The sequence below is a fragment of the Crocodylus siamensis genome, chromosome 4, assembly GCF_052110815.1.
Source record: "Crocodylus siamensis isolate JL-2025a chromosome 4, ASM5211081v1, whole genome shotgun sequence".
In the NCBI taxonomy this organism is placed as follows: domain Eukaryota; kingdom Metazoa; phylum Chordata; order Crocodylia; family Crocodylidae; genus Crocodylus; species Crocodylus siamensis.
This window is the reverse complement of record NC_143398.1, coordinates 201,181,409-201,194,621: the sequence shown is the minus strand read 5'-3', so window position 1 is coordinate 201,194,621 and position 13,213 is coordinate 201,181,409. Positions and strand designations below refer to the sequence as shown.

The 13,213-nt window shown below is 40.2% G+C and overlaps 1 long non-coding RNA gene across 2 annotated transcripts in view; it reads right to left on the bottom strand.

The window, feature by feature from the left end:
• The window catches only part of LOC149867425 (uncharacterized), a 126,084-nt gene extending 114,501 nt beyond the window's left edge, over positions 1–11,583 (bottom strand). For both annotated transcript variants that reach the window (XR_016441631.1, XR_016441630.1), the window contains exon 1: positions 11,462–11,583. This is a non-coding gene — a long non-coding RNA (uncharacterized LOC149867425). The remainder of the gene's footprint in view (positions 1–11,461) is intronic.
• Positions 11,584–13,213: the final 1,630 nt, after the last annotated feature.

The following is a 13,213-nucleotide window of genomic DNA, read 5'->3' as shown; positions in this document are numbered from 1 at the left end:
ATAAAGAAGCAGTAGGCAACCTTTGCTGCATTCTAACAGCAACAGCACCTGATGGTGCAGAATACTGCCAAATTTCATTCATTATTGCAAGAAGTCAATCATGCATTTGCTGCACATCAAACACTTGGTCCTCACATTCACAAAGCACAAAAATGAGACGGAAAAGCAACAGCACAAAACCAAGATACAGTTTAATGTGTTTGGCAATTTCTGGTCAGAAGAGCATCATAATCAAAGGAGTGAACTGAATCAAGGGTATAACTGAATATCTGATATAGCTCCACAGGTCTGCAGGTTATTTGGCCATACTTCATTTGCATGGGTATTACATTTAGTAACAAGTTTATTTAATGGAATTGAAAAATCTCTCTTGGATTCCAGAGGGCAAAGCTCTCAAGAATTAAGAAGAAATATCCAAACAGACATAGAATAGAATTAAATGATTGTTTACATCATTCCAAGAGTATGCTACTATTTTTAGTGAAGAGTTTACTTTATTCATTGTATTTCATTTTATTTCTTGTTTTTATTTTGCTTTTTTCTTCCTGTTTTGTTTTGACTGTAATGAATTACTTTATATCACTCATCTATACAGTATTGTTATGGTTTTGGGATTAGGGGAAAGAAAAAGATTTCTTAATAGTACAAATGTCATGTATGAATACATTAAACACACATGAACCCAATCCCAAATTCTGTGTACCCAAGACTACTAGGCTAGGGACAGTCATTCAAAAAGCCTGAGCCTGAATTGATTCAATCTTTGCAGGTTAGTCTAACTTGGCTGGCTGAACTGGTTTGTAACCATACAGACATCCCCTCTGGATGGAAGAAATGCAGGCATGCCTGCAGTGGCTCAGGCTAGAAGCCAGGAGGTGCTAGAGCAGCCTTTGCTTCCCTTCTATAGTGCTAAGCTGGGGGAGGGGCGGGAGGGAGTATGGCCAGGCCCCAGGTGGACTCTCTGATTAGGGAGGGATCCCCTACTCTCCCCACTGCTCCTGACCAGAACAGCAGGGAGTTGATCAGACAGTGTTTATCAGCTCATTAAGAAAACAAAACCTTCTTCCATTAGTTCAAGCTCTTCTTAACCAACTTTTTTCAAGGAAGAAATGGAGGGATATTACCAGCTGAGCTGTTGATTAGCTCAAAAAAGCCCTAAGCAAACACTGTCCTGTCTGCCTTACACAGATGCCTTTCAGCATTAGCTAGCATACCACATGCTGGCTACCATCCATGCTGCATGGGGGGAGGGGGCATGGGGAAGCCAGGCAAATGCTGCTGTGCCTGCCATCTCTGCCAGAGCTCCAGCAAGGGAGCAGAGAGGAGGGGCCAGCCCAGCTCTCTGGAGCAGAGAGTCCCACCCAGGGCTACAAAGCATCTGGGATTCTGGGGGACTCTTGTTAAACCAGGAAGGGGTCTGGGACAGACATTGCATAAACTGATTTGACCCAAATCAGTTAAGTCTGATGCTACATTCAACCAGGTTTATCTTAAACCAGTTTCAGTCATTTTCAAACTGGCTTATGTGCACTGAACATCTGTTCTGTTATACGTTTAAATCAGTTTATGTGTAATGTCTGTCCCTAGTCCTACTGATTCAGTTTCTAAATCAGAAAAGCACTTAAGCATGTACTTAAGTTAAATTTAGGCACATGCTTCATGAATAAAGATGCTTTCTTAGCTGAGGTCTTAATTAAGAGTTTTTGGCACAAAAGATAAGTGGGATTCAGTACAATGTAGTGAAAATCTAAATAACTCAGGAAAGTTAGCAGGCAGATGCTTACAAGGAACCTGTGATGTCCTGGAAACCATTAGCTGCCTAATTTCTTAAAGCATGGGTGAAAAACATACAGCCTGTGGGCCAGATCCAGGAATTGGGGAAGTAGCTATAAAGGGGCCTACCATTTAATCCAGGGCCGCAGGGACTCAAGTGGACATGGCCATCAGCAGAAGAGGGACAAGCAACAGCTGTTTTACACAGCAAGTGTTGTATGACCCAGTGGCTCCTGCCAGTGCCACCTCCACTGTCACCACAGTAGACACTGCTGCTACCACCCAGATTTGGCCTGAGGCCGAAAGTGAAGTTGACACCTCTATCTTAAAGCTTGCCATGACCCACATTCTGCCTACCTTTTAAAGAAAGAGTTAAAAATCCTCATCCTATTTACTTCTTTAAAAAACAATAACATCATTGTATTGACCCTAGTGCTTATGAATTGGTAATGAGCTTTCCCTGATAAAGTCAGTCTTCAAAAGTGAACTCCACGTACTAGACAGAAAAAAGCAAATGTGATCATCTAGCTTTATCATACCGTATATTAAAAAAGGCAAATTAATTTGTGTGCCTTGATTGACCAACACAGGAAATCTGAATAGTGACTAAAACAACATAATTCACTGCTTGAAACGCATGAGATTCATCGTCACTTAATTAACAAGATAAATATTAGAAACATTTTATAATAAAATGTTATAATTGTAATAAGACACTCCACTGCATGAATGATGAGGTATTAATTCACACGGAGTTGTGTTGAAACTGGGCATGAATGAATAGGTCATAATTTATACTTTATGTCCTATTGCTTAAAGATAAAATCTAGACAAAACTATTCAAAATTCAAAGGAAAAACACCATGCCAGTCAAAATAAACAAAAAAAGATTAAGAATATAACCTATTGTAGTCCAACGTTTAATAAACCTTTTGCTGCATATTAAGTGAAGTTTGATCTTGCAGTCTTTGCAAAAGGATTGATCAATATATATTCCCAATTTACACAGATCTGATCTCTCCATTGACTTTGAGTAACTTGGATTTACACTTATCAGGTGACTTACTGACTTCCAGGAAAATTTTGTCCATAAGAAAACTGCAAAACTGTGGCAATTTGCAGCTAAAAAATGAGCTGGGCAAAATGTTTTCATTAGCAATTTAATCACCAAAAAGCAGTTTCAGCATAACCAAAACTATTCAAGAGTTTCAACTGAATTCAACAAGTAGTCTTGACAAAGAAGAAAGGTTGCAGAAAGTCAAACATTGAATTTTTAGAAATTACCAAAATTTGATTTTTAAAAAGTTTAAAAATGTCTAAATCTGAAGAAATATTTTATTTTTGGTTAAAATGAATATTCTCCCAATCCAAAATATTTTTTTCTGATTGATTTGCTTTGCCCAGTGAATCTGCACAATTCTTGAAACTTCATTTTGATTGATATATATTTAAAATTCTTGATTCAGGTTATTTACAAAGAAGCATATTAAGATCTGAATTAGGATCCAAACTCTAGTGTTAACCCATAGCTCCATAATGGCTTGAAGCAAACATGATCTAAATCCCAGGGAAATCTAGGATCAAGTCCAAACTTTATCATTCAAGCCCTTCTCAATGGGCTCATCTACACATTCATTAATGCACCATAATTATGGCACATTAAGTTTAGTACCTGTAATCATAGGTACTAACTTAATGTGCCATAATCTTCACCACTGCACATTAGCGCAAATGAACAGTTTTTTAGGTGACGCTAAATGCGCATTAGACGACAATTAGTCTAATGCACATTTAGCCTCACTTATAGACATGAACAATTTGTATAATTTGTCCATGTTCTTTATGGGAAGGCACATCACTTTAAATCTAGTTAAAGAGACTCTCTAAGTGCCCCTTTGGAAAATAATTGCTTCAAAAAGAATAGAGAAAGTTTGTAGTTTAGAACATCCGATTGGTCCAGCATCCAAAAGGAGGGGAAAACCTTGCTGTGCTATGGGATGATACAATCAAAGCCCTGCCCCAGATTACCCAGACATATTATATTCCCCTGAGAAACAGTCAGTCCCTACCATTTTCCATTCATTAGCTACTATTTATTCACACAGAGAGCTGCACTAATATTAAAAAGTATATTTACATGTCATTAATATATAGAGCTTTAACATTCTGGGGAAGCACATGCTGCGGTGTCAAAAATTTACCCATAAGATTCTGCATCGCTTTTGCCAAAGAAACAATGTGCTGTAGGCAAGAAAATTCAGAGGAAAGTACCACTTTGATTCAGTGTTGGTTCAGTCTTCACTTAAATCAATGGGAGCTTTGGGAGGGTGAGAACAACAGGACAAAGCACTATCACCCTCCATGGGTCCTTTGTGTAGTACAACAGTGACTGAACATCAGGAGAGAAATGATGTCCCCTCCAAAGTTGATGAGGGTTTTGCCACTGACTTAAGATTTCACCCTGGATGAGCTAACCTCTCATATGCGCCATAATACTGAAAATGAAGGCTGATTTGCCTGATAACATATGGAGGTCATATATATGATTAGAATGTATACAATTACTATTTAAAGTATATGTGAATGAATTACCTATATTACGTGTGCATTCATTGTACAGTAGTAATTTAGGAAAAAGACTAACCTTGACCACTTTTCTTCCTATTTTCTGTCAAAACTGGGTAGGTATTTAAATGTCTTGGTGGATGGGAGGTGCCAGAATGGGGAAGTGCATGAACCATAATGGCAGCTTGCATTTTATTTGTTGTAACATTCTTTAATAAAATTGTAATGATATAAACCAGGTCATCCTGGCTCTGCAGTTCCTGTCTGCTGTCAGTTTAAATTTGATTTTAACATTATTCAAATGGCAGGTTTTTTGCATGTGAATTCATTTTATTTTTAAAAAACTAGTTTGGAGGGATAAAAAGGAGAAAAGGCTGAACAAGGGAATCTGATCCCTCATGACTCTGTACTGCCTGCCCTTTCCCACCAGAAAAATTACTCTCTGTCTTTGGAAAAGTGGCTCAGTGCCATCCCCATTGCAGACATGGTTTCAAACTGCTCTGGCAGGATGCCATACGGAACTTCTGGCTTATTACACAGGACGGATGCCAGACAAACTGGCTGAGGTGTGGTTGGGTTTTATGAACTTCCAATTTGAAAGTTATGCTCTACATAATGTGATTAGATCTGACTGGAATGTTATTCCTTATTTTTTTTTATTGAAGTTTAATTATTTCCTTACTGTACTGACATCTCTCCATTTGACTAACACTTAAGCATCAGCAGTGTGATGTGAGAGAGTTAGCCAGTCTCTATGCTTTTATGTAGCCCACTACTCTGGGGACATTTTTATGTTCTGTAATAAAAATATCATCAAAAGCAAATCTACTCTTTAACAATTGTGTCTTGACTTTAATGGGAGTTTTGCCTGAGTGAGGACAACAAGTTGAGACCCTAAATCATACAAACACACATTTATCCAAAATAAATGCAGTCCTAATTTCTATAGAGAGACTAACACAGTTTATATTGTGCCTGTGTTTATTTTAGACTCTAATCTTGCATTAAGATCAGCACAAAGGAAGTGTTGCACTTCATACAGAGCTCAGGGTGGGTAAAGCAGTCCACCCATGTGGATTACAAGGCAAAATAACAACCTTAATTTTTATGTGCAAAAAAAAGATACAGAGATCTTACCATATGCCATATTCTGATTACAGCAAATGTGAATGGCTGAATTATGGGACTCTGATGTTAGTGGGGGGGGTTGTCAGCTCCCTTTGTATTGTTTGGTGGGAAATATTTTCTGCATTAGAATACACACTTTATTTTAAAGAGGAATTTTATAATAGGTTTATACCAATGAGTTTCAGACAGGATGCCATAGCACACTAGAGTGCCTTGAGATCCTTTTAGGGGTGTTGCAGGGTTGCAAACACCCACACATGATTCACAAAGTAAACTCAGAGTTTTCAAATAGAAATCCATAATGTCAAAAACCTTCTGTTGTGGTCTTTCTAAGTTCTTTGCAATAGTGAAGAACTGTACTATTACTCCATAGTCAAAAACTAAGTGAAAAGTTAAGAACTGGCATTTTTGAAGGGTGCCTTGAATCAAAAAAGTTTTAGAACCACTGGTTTATATAAACTCATGGCTTTTAAGGTCAGAAGAGATCACTATGATTATCATGTTCTCTGAATTCTGTCATAATACAAGCCAAAGAGGGAAGTTATAATGTCTTGGATTATTTTACCTCTTTATAGTCTTTTCCAATCCATGCAGTTTAATAGGTACCAAAGATCATTACCATCTAATAACTGTTTGTTGGCCTATGAAAACAGGTTTAGTAGTTAGTTGTAGCAGGCTTGCCTTTTGGAGCTTGGGTTGAGTCCCAGACTTGAAATCTTACCCCAGAAGCCCTGCATAGCGGAGCCCTGTTCCAGGGGACAGCGACCCCCACCGAAGCCCACTGCAGGTGAGAGAGCAGCTTGGTGCAGAGGACGAGGTCCACCTTCCAGGCCTGGGAGCCATGAGTTACAGGAAAAAAAGGATTCCCACAGGGGAGGGGGAGTCCCCCCTGGTTAGTTAAGGGCTCCTGAAAGTGGAGGTCCCATTGGAAGGGCTCCCCTAAAGTTACCGACTTCCTTGTAGGGCTTGGGAAAAGCCCAAAGGCATTGCGGTTTCCCCTTGGGATTAAGTTTATCTTTGGGGTTCTTGTGCCATAAGTGGTGTGATGGTATGCCTTATATTTTGTGAACTCTCATGTTTCTAAATTAGTAGATAAGTAGAGTCCTAGGGCTCTGCTGGGACCCCCTGTTGCTATTATTTCACTTGTTGGTTACTTGTATTTATTTGTGGCTTATTTATTGTTCACCCATACTTATCTATAGTTTATCTGTTGGCTATCTATGTTTATTTTGGGGTTTACCTGTTTCAGATCAGATACTTGCCTGTGACTTACCTGTATCTGGAGCACTGGTATAAGGTTATGTCATTTATCCAGACGGTATTGTTTATGATACTGGTTTAGATATCATTATATATATATCCATCCATGTTCCTTCCCCTTGTGATAAGTTAATGTAAATAAATTGTATATAGTTAGGACCCCTAACTGTCCTGGCCTTGGTTCTATAGAGATGGAGGGAAACTGAGCAGTCTGCAGTTCCCCCCCACAGCACATCTGCCAGCTAACAATCCCTTTCAATTGGAGAAGGGGAGTATATAGCCCAAGTTATCTGGGCTACATAGACTTGCCCAGGTGGTAAGAAGTTCACTTTCCGGAAACTTCAGACAATACCCTCTTTGCAGATGAACCATGAACTAAGTTTGGTTGAGATAAGTTAGCAGGACATTTTTAAGAAACCTGAAATGAAAATATAAGAGCCCGTTACTGTTAATCCATTATCTTGCATAAGTTTCAAACCTATTTACTTAATGTATTCCTGTAAACTTGAATGGTAAACCTGTAGGCCAGTACCAACTCTTAAGTGAGGGAAAATAACTGTAACTATAGTGCATAGTTAATGTTCACTAGGGCTGCGTGAAGGTTCGGTCCCTGATTCTATTCGGCAGAGATTCGGCCCAATTCAGTGGCTGAATCTCTGAATCCGAATCAAATCAGAGGACCCTTTAATCTCTCCAAATCAAACTGTAACCCTCTGAATCAATACGGAGAGATTCAGAAAGATTCAGTGATTCAGACATAGATACAACTTTAAAAGTTTTTTCTACATACCTCTAAGTACCAGGCAGCTTGTAAATGCTGTGATGCTGGGGCACATACAGCACCCCACAGAAGCACAGGCAGCTCCCCAGCGCACTCAGCAGTAGACCCAGAAGTGGACCAGAAGCACTTCCAGTCCACTTCTACGTACACTGGGGAATGCACTTCCACCCCACCCCCCCGCACCCTTCCCCAGCTTGGCCGATCACCAAGCCGGAGTGGAGGGTGGGGGGAGCCCTCAGTGCACTCCCTGGAGGACCCAGAAGTGGACCGGAAGTACCTCCAGTCCACTTCCAGGTTCACCACCAAAGAAATGGAGGGCCCCCTTCCCCCACCCCCGCACTCCTGTTGGATGCCCCATGTGCCCCAACATTGCAGCATTCATAAGCTGCGCTGGTACCTTGAGGTATGTAGAAAAAACTTTTAAAGCTGTGTCTATGTCCAAATCGCTGATTCTCCGAAACAGAATCAAATCTTTAGGTTCAGATTTGGCTGAATCGAATCAGGGACAGTGATCCGAATCAAAGAATCGAACTGTTCCTGATTCGGGCTGAATCCAAATCGAATAGGGCCTGGTTCGCACATCCCTAATGTTCACACTTAAAATAAAAATCCCAAGAGTAGTTTTGTTTTGCCTAAAGAATATCATTGTTCAGAACCAAATTAATAATAATACAGGTGTTGCAAAGCAAGGCCCATAGTGTTTCTGAAACAAATATAAAAAAAGTCCAAACCTCAGTTGGGCCCTCTTTAAAGACATTGTCCAGAAAGATAAAAAACTAAATGCACATCTTCTCACTTATCTTCAGGTGCATGAAGGTAAGTATCTGCTACTTAAAATAATGTTTCTATGTCCATTTACATATCAAGGTAATTAAATGATATGGCTATATCACCTGGATAACGGAAAAGCATTGGAAAACCTTGTAGCATCTGATGTCAGAACTGGCAAAAAATGGGCCAGTGTCTACAGTTACTCATTTGAATTAATAATAATAATTTGCATTGTATGATGTCCATGATGATAACACCAATGTTTTACCTTTTCCCTCATATTCTGTGAATTCCTGTACCATCAAGCATTCAATGGAGGAGACCCAGCGGAGATCCTTATTAACAATATCACTTCAATATATATGAGATGTTTTCTCCCCACTCCCATCTCTGCTTTATCTTTTCTCTTTCTACTCTGTACCTATTTACATTCCCACTGACATCCTGCCACACTTTGAGCTTCTCTCATTCCTTGGACCAGCAGAGACTCTAAGTGCTGATGACACTAAGATGTGGGGGGATGTGGGTGCACTAGAAGGGTGCAATAGGCTACAAGCTGACCTTGACAGGTTGCAACGGTGGGCGGATGAGAATAGGATGGGGTTTAACACTGATAAGTGCAAGGTGTTGCACATGGGGAGGAAGAACCGGCACCACACTTACAGGTTGGGGAACTCTCCTCTTGCCAGCACGGAGACGGAAAAGGATCTTGGAGTCGTCATTGACTCCACGATGAACATGGGCCGGCAGTGTGGGGAGGCAGTCAAGAAGGCCAATCGTACCCTATCATGCATCCACAGATGCATCTCGAGCAGGTCCAGGGAGGTGATCCTCCCCCTCTATGCGGCACTGGTCAGGCCGCAGCTGGAGTACTGCGTCCAGTTCTGGGCGCCACACTTCAAGAGGGACGTGGACAATATGGAAAGAGTTCAGAGGAGGGCCACTCGTATGGTCAGGGGTCAGCAGGGCAGGCCTTATGAGGATAGGCTACGGGACCTGAACCTGTTTAGCCTCCACAAGAGAAGGCTAAGGGGGGACCCTGTGGCCTGCTACAAACTGGTCAGGGGGGATCAGCAGGTATTGGGGGAGTCCCTGTTCCCCCGTGCGCTGCCAGGAGTGACCAGGAATAACGGTCACAAACTGGCGGAGGGTAAGTTTAGATTAGATATTAGGAGGCGCTACTTCACAGTCAGGGTGGCTAGGGCCTGGAACCAGCTTCCAGGGGAAGTGGTGCAGGCTCCTAGCCTGGGGATTTTTAAAAGGAAGTTAGATGAGCACCTTGCCGGGGTCATCTGACCCCGGTGCTCTTTCCTGCTAAGGCAGGGGGTCGGACTAGATGATCTACCTAGGTCCCTTCCGACTCTAGCTACTATGAAACTATGAAACTATGACTCCCTATTCCTAAAGAAGGGTGATAGCGCCAGAAAGCTTGTCAAGAACTTTTTTCCAACTACTCAGTTGTTCTAATAAAACATAGCTCATCTACTCAAAGAGCCTTGCCTGCCTATGAGATTAAAGTAAGCATATTTCCTGCCACTTTGCCTCAAATGTAACTATAATTTCTTCAACTGATTCTGATATTGTGTATGCATACTGCTGCCCTCTACTGGATAACATTAAAAACAGCTGAACTGTGTGTCATGGGTCCTGTTTCCTTAACAAATAAGAAAAATACTCCCTTGTAGTTGTAGTGAAAGAAGATGGGTTTTTGGAGTTCATTTGCCTTCAGAAGAGCCACAAAGTTCCAAGTAGCCATGGTATGCAACACAGTGCCAATAGTGAAATTGCTACAAGATCACAGAACAGTTAAAATATAATGTTGTTTTCCATTCAAACCCCAAGTGATATTATAACAAGGTTTTACTATACTTGCTGTCAGTTTGTATTAAAAGTCCTATGGCAGTGAGAAAAGACAGAGATGGGAAGAAGAGGACAAATTGAGAAAAGCAAAAATCTTGCTGGGGGCAGAGAACAAATTTGAGCAGCTGAGAGAGTTAACAGCAACATTACTTGAACTATAACTGGGCACATAGTTTACAAAGTATTCCCTTTGGATCAGTGGCTACAGTAGATCAAAACTTAAAAAGAGGATGGGGGAGGTCTCATCACAAGCTAAGCTGAAGAAGGAGCAGTAAGGGCTCTATGCCCAAGCCCGGGAGATAAGGAAAAGAGCTGTGCTCTCACCCTTGGAGATAGATAGATCCTCCTTGCAGGGAGGTCAGATGTGCCTCATAGTTCCTGAAAGGAAGGCAAGAGTAATACCATACGCTTGCAGCCTCCTTATTCCTGGCAGCCATGAGAAATAGCCTCTGGCAAACTCCATGGGAAAGAAAGAAACAGAAATATGCCAAGAAGCAAAAATAAAAAAATGTTGAATCAGACTTCAGTTCCCAAGGCTTAAGAAACATCAGTGAGGGAGACACCATCTTACATAACAGAGTGGGAATCTTGGTTTACCCACCAACCTTTTCACCAAGCTCTTCGATAACAAGCACCGGTGAACTATCAGGAAGGCATACCGGAGAGAATATGAAAACATGAAAACTCTTTGGAGATCCAAGCTTTAAAGAGACAGTCTAAGTATTCTTAACCAAAATACAAAACAAGACACTACAGAGAAACCAGAAGGAGGTTGGAACTTGGCAAAATCAATAATGCTGCTGGTATATCACTGTTCTGGGCATATTTGCCATCTCTCTTGATGACAGTAACCTTTATAGTATCCCTACAAAGTAGGCTAGGCAGAGACCGTTAAAAGTGGCCACTGTAGGCAACTGAAGAGAAACTGAAAAACAACAAAAGTATCTTCTCTGGTAAAAAATGTAATCTAGGTCATGCTCAAGTAGTTCTGAATTGATAGAATTTTCCCTTTCCTTGAGGAGGAGTGCCAACTGAGCACTCTTAACTAGCATCAAGGCACAGCTGCTGCATCTTCCTTTATACATGCAGTGAAGGGTTGACCTATGGATCCTCACTGACATGGGACCAGCGGCCTTTTTCGTCCTGAACTCCCCCCTATATGATCCAAGGTGAGCAAGGGTCTTGGATTCTTTCCCACACAGCTGAACTTTGCAGAAGCTAGAGAATCTAATCCAAAAATGGGAAGGCTCCATCTCCTTATCCCTTTCAGATCTCAGCTACATAACTCAGGAGAAAAATGAAGTCTAAATGACAAGTACTTACTTTCTTCAAAAAGAGGTTCCACCGTTCTATGTGTCTTGTCAGCTTTTTAACCTGGCCAGTGTCTGCAGATTTCTGGAAAAGGTTAAAAATGAGATAATGCTACAGGATTCTAAGAAAGAGGATCTGGAAAGTCAACCTTGTAACAGATGGTTTCAATCTACTTACTTCCAGACTATAGTGTTCCTCCACCCCCCTTTTTTTCTTTGTTCTTCCCACAATGAACTCTCATTATAGACATACATTAAACCACACTCCCATCTTCAACAGAAAACAGATAAATAACTAAACCTTCTAAAATAGCTTTTGTCTCCACCCAGGAACTCTGGTGAGACACATGTGATCTCCCCACTACCAAAGGCAGTGCAGTTATTAAAAATTAATAGGGGAGCATACCTCCTTCCTCTCCTGTTGCTTGCTACCAAAAGAACCAATCAAATAGTTCATTTGTCTGGTCATTATTGTTCAGATTGGTCATATGTGCAAATGTTTATTGAAACAGAAAACTCAACTAGTGTGAGGGAAAGGTGCTTGTTTGGCAATACAGTTTATATGGTTAAATGGGTGATAAACAATTAAAGAGCAAAGGCTCTTTGGGAATCTTTCAGATTAGTTCATTAAAAAGATGTTTTAGTGCTCTTTCCACTTCAGTCAAATGGACTAGTGTTTTGAAATAATGAAGATTTTTTTTTATAACATCCTGTGTAAATTCATCTTTTACATTTACCTCTAAAATATCCAAAATGTATATCAAACATAGAGATACATATTTTTATATTTACAGGTTTGAATTATAAACAGGCCTACATCTTTTTTTTTTTTTTTACACTCATAATAGGTTTACAGTTGTGTTTGGTTTCTCTCAAACTAAGAAACCAATCCAAGAAATTTTTCATGGTATATATCCATGGGGGTGGCTAGGGCTGAAGTCAGGGCTATCAGGTAATGTGTTCAGGTCTGGACATTTGATTTATTGTACATGCACTGTAATGTCTAAACGTTTGACTACACCAGTATAGTTACACACATTCATATAGTAATGTTTAAAAGCATTTGGCCATGTACAGTGTTCCTTCTTTTCTTCTTAAAAAACCCACACAGTAAACACAGATTATTTGAGATCATACTATTAAGAGCGCGAGAAACAAAACTAGACATGGTTAATAAAGAAATGAAAATCAAATTACATCCCAAAGCACAGCATTTTTAGCAAAGTTTGGCTCTGTGGTAAAACAAAACTACAGCTGTCAAAAATATGGCATTCTAACCCCTTAACAAATTAAAAAATACCATCTGCAGGCAATGCAGTGCAGATAAACAGATGTTGCAAAAGTACAAAGCCCAGAGAAGAGAAAATGGGTTGACAGTTCTAAGGTTAATGTGTCTGAAAAGAGATAACATATGCTTCTCTGATGAAGAGAAAGAGAGACTGCAAAATGCAACAATTGCTAATGTTTATAAATAGCTATTGAACTGCTAATGCACAGTAAATACCTGCATTCTTTTTTTTAAGTTTCCTTAAGAACAGTAAGTAAATCAATTAGCGAGGACTACAAGTTCAGCATCTTTCCATGTACCATTAGTTGTTTAGTTTAGCTGGAGAAGGTCCCTACACTATCTTTAATCTGCTTGTGGATTTTTTTCTGTCCAGGAACTCCTCTCATTAAAACTAACTCTTTTGAAATATGCAACACTGGCTAGCTATTCCCACTTACTAATGGTCCTGAATTGATTCTTAATTAGTTGCAGTTTTGG